The sequence below is a fragment of the Musa acuminata genome, chromosome BXJ2-4 (genome assembly GCF_036884655.1).
Source record: "Musa acuminata AAA Group cultivar baxijiao chromosome BXJ2-4, Cavendish_Baxijiao_AAA, whole genome shotgun sequence".
Lineage (NCBI taxonomy): Eukaryota > Viridiplantae > Streptophyta > Magnoliopsida > Zingiberales > Musaceae > Musa > Musa acuminata.
The window spans coordinates 11188303-11200320 of NC_088341.1; positions in this window are offsets into that span (position 1 = coordinate 11188303).

The following is a 12018-nucleotide window of genomic DNA, read 5'->3' on the forward strand; positions in this document are numbered from 1 at the left end:
GATGACAAAGGGGGAGAAAAATATGAATTGATACTATGTGTGCTATATTTGAATTAGAAATAGATGAAATGCTATGATTGCTAAATACTTGAAATGTTTGAATCATGTTAAGATATCAATAACTTGCATCGTAATTTTACTTGCTGATATCTTGTCATGTGATGAAATGCTATGATTTGTTGCTAAAATGATACATGCAATACTTATGCTTTTTATTATGATGTATGTGATGTATTGCATATGATGTAAATGATGATTAAAATTACCTTAATTTGAATTCAAGGTTTATCTCAATTATGGAATTTTGAAATAAGAATGATTACTCACATTTGTCATGATTTAGAAATTGACATAAAGGGTCTTCCCTTCTCTTTGACAATGACAAAGGGGGAGATAGTTAGCTTGCACAATTCAAGAAGAAAGCAAAAATTGTACTTCTCAAAAGAGAAGAAATTGCTATCTTGAACATCACCAAGAAAATACAAAAATGTGCTATCTTGCCTATCTCAAGATGCAAAACATGCTAACTTGCACTTTGCGACGGAAGCAAAATTGCTACCTCAAACTTTACAAAGGAAGCAAGAAATTGCTCATATCAAAAGAGAAGTAAAGATTGCTAACTTGTATATTTCTAAAAGCAAAAATGCTATCTTACCTATCGCAAAGAAAAGCAAATATGCCAACTTGCATATCTTTGAATTTGCTATCTTGTATGTTGTACAACTTGCATATCTAAAACTTGATAGCTTGAATGTTCTAAGCATGATGTAACACTTGCTAAATTTTCTAGCTTCAAAACTGCATGATGATAAAACTTGATATTCTGTTTTTCATGCAATGAGTTAAACTTATATTCCAAACACAAGAATAGTTGGACTTCTCTTTTTTTTTTATGACAAAGGGGGAGAAGTTGATGTTATGCATAAGTTTATGCATAAGTTCATGATGACGTGTTGCAAGTATTCATGATGAATATTGCAATGACTTGAATTCAGTTTGAATTCAAAGTTCTATCAATATGGCATATTGATAGGGGGAGTTTGTTTAAACTCCGTGAGTTAAGGATAACTCCGTCATCAAGTAGTTGTCATCATAAAAAAGTGGGAGAATGTTGAATCTCGTATTTTGATGATGAAACCACTTGATATGTGTTTATGTTTTAATCTGCGTTTTGAGTGATGCAGGATGCTCCGATCAGGATGAGACAATTAAAGCAGGAAAAATCATGTTGTGCCGGAGGAACATGTCAGAAGATTGGACGTCGGGCCGGTGGATCGGTCGACGTATCGACAGAAGGCTTCGGGTCGTGGACTCGGGCCAAGAAGAGCGGGTATTGTGCCAAGGATATCGGAGTTGCGGAGTCAACTGGCCGATTGGGCAATAGGTCGCAGGAGAGGACGATGCGCCGAAGAATCGAACGAAGCGTCGAGGGACCAATGACATGCCGGATAACTTGGTTAATTGCTTAGGATTAATTATCTCGATCGAAGTTTTGTTTTACATGTGCAGGATTAACTACGATGAAAGTAAGATATGCAGTAGGAGTTGCGTCGGAGTTAAGACTATGATCACGTTGGGAGTTCGAGAGTTCGACGGAAGTCCGGACGATCGTCGGAGGTTCTGCGGGAACAAATCCGAGAAGTCTAGGAGCTTGCCAAAGAAGCTCGTTGGAACTCACCAAGTGGATCATCACAAGTCCAGGAGTTTGCCGAAAGTCCGCCGGAGCATCGCCGAAGGTTCGTCGGATGTTCGCCGGAAACTCGCCGGAAGAAGTGATTGACGCACCGGAGCAAGTTGTAGTAAATGTCTTAAGAAATTCGTAGTTAGCATGATGATTAAATTAGAAATGGGAGGTGATCCCATTAACTTAATCTTGGGGCAATTGGGCCCTTGATAGACCCAAATTGGGCCGAATGGATCAGCCCATTCGGACCCATATTTCTTGGCCAGAGGTTGCACCGCCTGGGTCAGCGGTGGCACCGCCCAAGGCTCAGTCTCCGAGCTCTGGTTGGGCGGTGCAATCGCCTCTGACAGAGGTGCAACCACCCCTGACAGGAGGTGGCACCGTCGAGAGGCTTAGTCTTCGAGCTCTGCCAGGCGGTGCAACCGCCAGACCCTGAAATTCCGGGAGATGACAGTTTTGAGCTCGAAATTCAAATTGGGTTGGGGCCTATAAATACCCCACTCTTTCAGCAATGAAAGGGCAATCCAAAGGCACCGAAAGCTTGATCTTACTCTGTGATTTTAGAGCTCAAAAGTGTTGTAAAGTCTAGAAGTTCTCCTCCCTCTTTTCTTCCAAGTTTTGATCTTTCAAGAGAGGAGAGAAAAGTTTGTAAGGGTTATCTCCTAAGCCCGTCAAAAGGAGTGAAACTGTAAAAGGGTGGTTGGCCTTCGCCTTGAAGGAAGGCCTCTAGTGGACGTCGGTGACCTCGTCGGTGGAGGAAGCCAAAATTGGATGTAGGTCAAGATTGATCGAACCACTCTAAATCTCGGTTTGTATTTACTTTGAGCATATTATCTTTACTGCAAACCTCATCAATAGCTTACTGTCTTCTGCGCATTTACGATCATGTTTCAAAGTTTAGTATTTTCCGAATTGACGTTTAGACGTAAATCAGTTTTATCGTACGAACATCATATTTTAGTTTACGCTTACATTCTGATTTCCATCATAACTGCAAACTGCCTTCATAGATTCGCATTAACTGCATCTTGCTTGATCACAAGTTAAAGTGATTTACGAATCGACTTTTCTACCGAAATCGCTCTTATCGTACAAACGCAGTTTTAATCGTTGAAAGTTTTCCCTCTTAGTGCTCTTGATCCTAACACAAATAATTTACAATTGACTTCATCATCAAAATTCAAGATTCAACAATCTTCCCCTTTTTTATGATAACAATCAATTGATGATGGAGTTAACTTTAACTCTTCTTATCTATATGCCATACTTGAGAAAATACATTCTTGAATTCATAGCCTTTGAATTCAAAAAACAAACTGTTAAGATAAGTTAATTAAACTTATCAACATTCACATCATGATTCCTATCATGATCTAACATTCTCAAAATACAATGCCAAGTATTTATCAAAATGATGTTAAGGCATGACATCCATTTTTAAATACGATATTTCAAATATGAAAGATGACAAAGATAGTAATTCATCATTCTATAGCAAAATATCAATTGTAAAATAGCAAGTTAAACTCTAGATATCTTATTATTTTATTAAGCAAACATTTCTAAGTATATACGATGAAATACATTGCATATATTTGTCATCAGTTTACTATATTTTGGTATTATTTCTCCCCCTTTATCATCAACTAAAAGGAGAACAATTCAACAATGCAAGTGTGGTAAAAAAAAAAAATAAAGTAAGTTTCACACTCAAAAGTTCTTATCATTAAATATTATCAAAATTAAAGCGATAGATTCCATCAACTTCTCCCCCTTTGTTATCACAATTTTACATAAAAAAAGAGGAAAGAATGTGTTAGGACCCTTTTTCTGAGCTTTTGAATAATGTTTATTGAGTCTGTTTAGTCCAGTTATTTATTGAGTCGGTTTGGTTCAGTTAGAGTCAAGTAGAGGTTTATTTAATATTTATTTATTATTAGAGTTAAAGTCCTGATAGACTTTGGGTGGAACTCTATAAATAGGGATGTAACTGCTTCTTTTTAGTAATCTATGAAAAATACTATTCTGTCTTTGGACAAACCCTAGGAGGCCGATCCCCTCGAAGTGATCAAGGAGGGCCGATCCCCTCGAAGCGATCAAGGAGGGCTGATCCCCTCGAAGCGATCAAGGAGGCCGATCCCCTCGAAGCGATCATTATCATCCCCATTTCTTCCCTTTCTTCCACGATAAGACTTTAGGGTCTTATCATTTGGTATCAGAGCGACGATAAGACCTTTAGGGTCTTATCATTTGGTATCAGAGCCTACGATAAGACTTTAGGGTCTTATCATTTTGGTATCAGAGCCTACGATAAGACTTTAGGGTCTTATCATTTGGTATCAGAGCGGCGATCCTCGACGTTCTCGCTGTAGTTCGTCATTTAAAAAAAAAAAAATTTGTGAGTGCGAAGCCAGCAGCCACGCACGCTGTTCCTTCTCAACCAAGAAGGCTTCTCGGCGCAACCACCCCTGCTTCCCTTCTCCTCCACTGTCGGCGCTGCTTCCTGGTCGGCGACCACCGCTGCCACTGCTTCTCGGCCGTACGATCACCGCCGCACCGCCGTTGCCAGCATCGCCAGCGGCTCCGGCTGTGGTGCGATAGAAATAGAGCACCCTGTTTCCCATCTCCAGCATCGCAACTTCCCGGCCAGCGATGACGCTCGCTGCCTTTTTCTCCACCGTCGCCGCTGCTTCTCGATCGCTCTATCACCACCGCCCGCCTCCCAGCCGCAACCCTCGCTGTGCCCCCCCTTGGGTCGCAGCCGCAGCCGCCGGTTGCCGCAGCCCTCGTTGCAACAGTTGCAGAAATAGAGCTTCCTCTGTTGCACCCTCGCTGCCTCCTTCTCCACCGCCAACGTTGCGCTCCGGCCAGCGACCACCGCTGCTGCCAGTCATCGCAGCCTTCTCCTCTACTGCTCGTGATCCTTCCGGCCAACTCCTTCGGTGGTGCGACAAAAATAGAGTATGCAGCAACAAAAATAGTGGCACCCTCTACTGCTGCAGTCGCCGATTGTAACCACCGTCGTCGCTCCCGGCCACGACCAACCCCTCGTTCTGCAGCAGTCGCCCTCCAACAGTGAACGCAGCAACTGCAGCAAGTACGCTGCCTTGCCTCAACCCTGTTGCTCGGCGATCACCCCTTGGGTCGCAGCAACTGCAACCACATCAACGCAGTCGTCTTCCAACCCCGGCACTCTCACCTCACGTAGCGATAGAAACAGGGCAGCTACTCTTCCTCCAACGCAGCGATCACAGCACTGCCCTTAGCATCCACCTCCTCGGCAACTTCGCATCGACAGTATTGATGCCCTTGACCGACACCAAAAACAGGAGTTGAGATTACAGATTTGCAGTCTTACGCAATGGCCACTGATAACTCGGTGAAAGCACAAATGGAAGCATTGGAAATCAGAATTGAGAACCGACTGCAAGAAACACTTAATGATTTCAAAAAGAGCCTACTGGAGAGCCTCAGCAAATTTCAACAAAATGGGGACTCAAGTTCTACGTTGCAAAGATCTGAAAATACAGGAAAAGGGCCCCAAGATTGTGACACAAATTGCTCACACATGAAGATGGAATTTCCGAGATGGAAAGATGGAGATCCGACCAATTGGATCTCTAAGGCAGAAATTTTTTTCCATTTTCACAGAACCCCAGAAGAATCCAAGATAGAAGTGGCCTCAATCCAGCTCGAGGGAGATGCACTCCAGTGGTACGATTGGTATGAAACTTTCCACGGAGTTCCTTCATGGGAGCAGTTCAAAAGAGGGCTTCTTGTTCGCTTTGGCCCATCCGAATATGAGAATGTTGATTGCCAGCTCACCAAAATTCATCAAACTTCTACAGTGTTAGAATATCAGAGTAGGTTTCAAACATTATCAAATCAAGCTAGAGATTGGTCGAACCGACAACTTCTGGATACATTTATTGAAGGGCTTATTCCAGAGATCCGTTGTGAAGTTAAGGCTCGTCAACCCCGTACTATGGTAGCTGCGATCTCATTTGCAAATCTACATGAGAAAAAAATTAGCAAGGAAAGATCAGCAAGGGGTTTGTATTATGATGAAAAATGGAGTATGGAGCACCGATGTAAACAAGGGCAACTTCTGATGATTGAACCAATTGGAGAGGAACCGAAAGCTAAGAATATGGACTTTGATCATGAAGGTATAAATTCTAATAATGATGTTGGACCTACCATATATACAATGCATGCATTAGCCGACTACTATAACCCGCAAACTATGGAAGTTGGCGAAACTCTAGAACATCAGCCTGTTATAGTTTTGATTGATACTGGTAGCACTAACAATTTTATGGACAGTGAGACTATTGACCGATTGGCCCACCACATTGAAGACTATGACAGATTCGAAGTAAAGATCGTTGATGGACGAATTTTCACTTGTGATAGCAAAGGTTCAAAGATAAAATTGATTATACAGGGCCAGAAGTTTCATGCAACGATTGCTACATTGAAAGATCGACTTATTGCTTACACTATCAAAAAGTGGAGATCATACTTACTTGATCAACGGGTTGTGATGCGTTACAGATAGTCTATGGCTAAAGTGCTGAAAGAGAAGCTCCCAGAGATTGATGCTGCTCAGCCTTGAGGATAAGGCTGATTTGAAGAGGGAGGAACTGTTAGGACCCTTTTTCTGAGCTTTTGAATAATGTTTATTGAGTCTGTTTAGTCCAGTTATTTATTGAGTCGGTTTGGTTCAGTTAGAGTCAAGTAGAGGTTTATTTAATATTTATTTATTATTAGAGTTCAAGTCCTGATGGACTTTGGGTGGAACTCTATAAATAGGGATGTAACTGCTTCTTTTCAGTAATCTATGAAAAATACTATTCTATCTTTGGACAAACCCTAGGAGGCTGATCCCCTCGAAGTGATCAAGGAGGGCCGATCCCCTCGAAGCGATCAAGGAGGGCCGATCCCCTCGAAGCGATCATTATCATCCCCATTTCTTCCCTTTCTTCCACGATAAGACTTTAGGGTCTTATCATTTGGTATCAGAGCGACGATAAGACCTTTAGGGTCTTATCAGAATGTAAGGAGGGAATCCATTAAGAACTAAATTTGTAAAATGATTTGAATCAAGTCAAAAACGAAAAATAAGTTTTCGTTAAAATATGCTTTCATTTTGACAAAGAGAAGGGATTTATAAAAAGGATCGACATATCCATATGAAATCAAATCCCCAATCTTGCAAATAATTATCACACACGTAAATTCATCTTTCAAGGATTAAGATATCCATTGGAATTAATAAAATTTATATTTCATTAGAAGAATAAGGAAGAATTCATGAGAGAGGAGTATCACATGAAGGAGAATTCATGAATAAAACTTTATAGTGAAAAGAGCATTACATCAAATCCATTTCTCATTGAAAATTCATAAGAGTGAAATCCGTGAGAGATGCATTTGTCAATGACTTTCATTTATCAAACATCAAGATATTTAAATGCATAATTACTTTATGCATGATAAAATATTTCGGCATAGCCTTTCATCGCTCTTTGCATGAAATATCATTATTATTGCATTATAGCATTCAAAAGTTCACAATATTAAGAATCCAATTATGCATCATTTGTATGATAAAGAGATCACAACATTATAAAAATTTCGGCACAGAGTTTTGACATCAAAGTAAGAGTTATAACATCTAAGTAAGCATTTTATTGTCATGAAGCACACAACCTTATTTACATCATCATGTAAAATTCGCATCATAAGAGGAGAAGATTCGTATTCAAACATCATATGAAACTTATATGGGAAAATGCATATGACTCATTGCGCATACAAAGAATCAAGAAAGTTTGAAAATAAATTTTAACAAATTCATGCATTCAGACAAATTAACATTCCTAATTCTCTTCTAATAAAATCAAATTGTTCTTCACTGAAAGGCTTTGTAAAAATATCGGCTAATTGATGTTTTGTATCAATAAACTCTAAGATTACATCATGATTATTGACATGATCTCATATAAAGTGATGCATAATATCAATATGTTTAGTTCTAGAGTATTGAATGAGATTTTTTGTTAAACATATTGCACTTGCGTTATCACATTTTATTGGAATGTTTTTAAAATGAATCTTATAATCCTCTAAAGTATTTTTCATCCACATAATTTGTGCACAATATGCACTAGCTACAATGTACTTAGCTTCGGTTGTAGATAATGTAATCGAGTTTTGTTTCTTGGAAGACCAAGAAATAAGTGCGTGTCCTAAAAATTGACATGATCCGGATGTGCTTTTTCTATCTAATCTACATCCAACAAAATCCATGTTAGTATAAGCAATTAGTTCAAAGTTCTCAGATTTTGGATACCATAATCCTAGATTAGTGGTACCTTTAAGATATCTAAGAATTCTCTTAACTACTTTAATATTAGATATCTTAGGATTAGATTGAAACCTAACACAAAGTCCTACACTAAATATGATATCTAGTTTATTTATGGTGAGGTATAGTAAACTTCCTATCACACCCCTATAAGCTTTTTGATCAAAGCTTTCTCCACCTTCATCAATATCTAACTTAGTGGAGGTACTCATGGGAGTATTGATAGCCTTTGAGCTATCCATATTAAACTTTTTTTAGCAAACCTAAAGCATATTTTGTTTGACTAAGAGAAATACCATTACATAATTGTTTGATTTGTAAGTCTAAAAAGAAAGTTAATTCCCCTATCAAACTCATTTCAAATTCAAGACTCATACTTTTAGCAGATGATTCACATAGAGATTCATTCGTGAAACCAAAAATAATATCATCAACATAAATTTAAACAATAAGAAAATTATTTTTAAAATTTTTGATAAACAATGTAGTATCGACCTTGCCTTTAGAGAAATTATTTTCGATAAGAAATGAGCCAAATCTCTCATATCAAGCCCTTGGGGCTTGTTTCAATCCATAGAGAGCTTTAGTCAATTTAAACACATTATTAGGGAGATTATCATTTTCAAATCCAGGAGGTTGTTCAACATAAACTTCTTCAGAAATAAAGTCATTAAGAAAAGTACTTTTAACATCCATTTGAAATAACTAAAAATTATTACTACTAGCATAGGCAAGGAGCATCCTTATGGCTTCTAATCGTGCCACAGGAGCCAAGGTTTATTCATAATCGATACATTCTTTTTGGTTGAAACCCTTGGTCACTAATCTAGCCTTGTTTTGAACCAGGATACCAAATTCATTTTGCTTGTTTCTAAAGACCCATTTAGTACCAATAACTAAATGGTTATTTGGCCTAGGAACAAGCTTCCACACCTCATTTCTTTAAAATTGATTCAACTCTTCTTCCATTGTGATAACCCATGAATAATCTTTCAATGCCTCATCAATGCATTTTGGTTCAATATGGGAGAGAAAAGCGGCGTTGGCACGAAAATTCTTAAGAGAAGAACGAGTTCGAACCCCTTTTGATATATCTCCTATGATTAGCTCCTTAGGATGAGCATATATATACTTCCATTCCTTGGGTAAGGATTCTTCGGAAGAAGATGCATCCAAGTTGCTAGATGGAGAAGGGGTTTCATTTAAATTCAAAGCATCAAAATTAACATCATCATCAAAATCATTTTTCTTGACTTCGAAAAATTCATCGAAAACAACATGAATAGACTCTTCTATAATTAAAGTTCTTTTATTAAAGATACAAAATGACTTAAAAATAGAAGAATAGCCAAGAAAAATCCTTTCATCGAATTTTACATCAAATTTTCCTAAAGCATCTTTTTCATTCAAGATAAAACAATTACACCCAAAAACTTTAAAATATGAAACATTGGGTTTTTTATTGTTCCACAACTCATAAGGAGTTTTGGCAAGTAAGGGTCTTACTAGAACTCTATTCATGATATAGCATGCCATATTTATGGCTTCGACCCAAAAATATTTGGGTAGGCTATGTTCGTTTAATATAGTTCTAGCCATTTCTTGTAAGTTTCTATTTTTTCTTTCTACTACTCCATTTTATTGAGAATTTCTTGGAGTAGAGGGCTTTTGTGCTTGTATCCATTAGATTCACAAAATTTTTGGAAATCACGGTTTTGAAATTCACCACCGTGATCACTCCGAATTGATGAAATCATAAAACCCTTTTCATTTTGGACAAGTTTACAAAACTTAGAAAAATACCTAAAGCAATCACTTTTGTGTGCCAAAAAGTAAGTCCATGTGTATCTACTGTAATCATCCATGATGACAAATGCGTATTTGCTACCTCCTAGGCTTAATGTAGCAATTGGTCCGAATAAGTCCATATAAATTAATTACAATTGCCTAGAGGTGCTTATTTGATTCTTTGGTTTGAAACTAGTTTTTATTTGCTTTCCTAGTTAACATACATCACACACATTGTCTTTGTTGAACTTGATGTGAGGAGTTTCTCTCACAAGTTCTTTAGATGAAATTTGAGAGATTAATTTCATACTTACATGACCTAACCTCCTATGCCAAAGCCAAGCATCGTCATTCAAAATCGAAAAATATATTTCATTATAAAGATCATTAATGTGGATAGTGTATACATTATTTTATTTTAGAGCAATCATAGATATGTTTTTGTATGGTTTTTCAATAATGCAAGCATTTGATTCAAATCTAATGATGTATCCTTTGTCACACAATTTGCTAATGCTCAAAAGGTGCTTTAAGCCATCAACTAACAACACATATTCAATATAAAAGGTGGATTTATTACCTATGGTTCCTTTGCCAATGATTTTACCATTGTTGTTATCTTTGAAGGTGACATATCCTTCGTCTATGCTAGTGAGCTTAGAGAATTTAGATGGATCTCTAATCATATGCCTTGAGTATCTATTATCAAGGTACCATCTCTTACTCCTAGCTTGTGATGGTAAATGTTTCTACAAAAAAGGATGATTTTTAGGTACCCATTTGACCTTGAGTGCCTCAAAAATCGATTTACATAGCTTATCATATTGCATTGAGTCATTTGAGGTTCTTTTAGGAACCCAAATCAATTTGTGTGGACTACATTTCTTAAATGGACAATGATAAGCTATATGCCCAAATTTGTAATAAAAGTTACATTTGTTTCGAGGTGAAATATGTAAAGTAGGGCCTTTAATAAAGGTGGTTGGATTTTGGTGAGAGCTACTCACAAATCCGATTCCGCTTTTTCTATGAACGTGACCCTTATTGGCAAGGATCATGTTCAAGGATTTGCTACCAACCTCAAACTTTTCTAAGGTTTTTTTAAGTAGCAAGTTTTTCTTTTGAAGTATTTTTAGTTAATCACATTTTGTACATGAAGCTAACTATCATTGTGCTCAACTTTTAATCTATTGTAATCACTAACAAGAGAATCATGCTCCTTTTTTAATAATTTATATTTTTTACTAATTGATTTGTATTCATCAAATAAATCATGAAAAGTATTTAATAGTTCATCAAATGATAAATTTATATCAAATGAACTTGTTACCTCATCTCTAATAGCCATTAGTGCACAGTGAGCAACTTGCTCGGTATTGGTTAGCTCATCTTCTTCAGATGAGCTTGAGTCATCCCATGTTGCTTTAAGAGCCTTCTTCTTCTTTGGTTGTCTCTTTTTTGCTTGGGGACATTCGCTCTTATAATGCCTCGGCTTCTTGCATTCATAGCATATCACTTGTTCTTTCTTAGGTTCAATTTTATTTTTAGTATCATTTTTGAATTTATTTCTTTTTATAAATTTTTTGAACCTTTTTGTTAAGAGTGCTAAGTCTTCATCAAAGTCCTTATCACTTGAAATTTCTTTCAAATGGTCTTCTTGAGTTCTGAGAGCAATGCCCTTCCTGTTCTTTGAAAGGTTGTTCTCATGCTCTTCATGAGCATTACAAGTCATCTCATAGGTCATTAGTGACTCGATTAATTTTTCAAGAGGAAAGTTATTTAGGTCTTTGGCCTCTTGAATGACTATGACTTTAGGGTCACAACTCTTTGGAAGAGGTCTTAAAATTTTATTAACAAGTTTAAAATATGAGAAACCTTTACCAAGTCCTTTTAGACCATTAACGACATCCATAAATCAGGTGTACATGTCTCTTATGGTCTCACTCGGTTTCATTCAAAACAACTCATAAGTATGCACTAAAAGATTAATTTTTGACTCCTTCACTTTACTAGTGCCTTCATGAGTCACTTCAAGTGTGTGCCAAATATCAAATATCGTTTCACAAATGGACATACGATTAAATTTATTTTTATCTAAAGCACAAAACAAGGGATTCATAACCTAGGCGTTTAAAGCGAAAGTCTTCTTCTCCAACTCATTCCAATCGTTCAT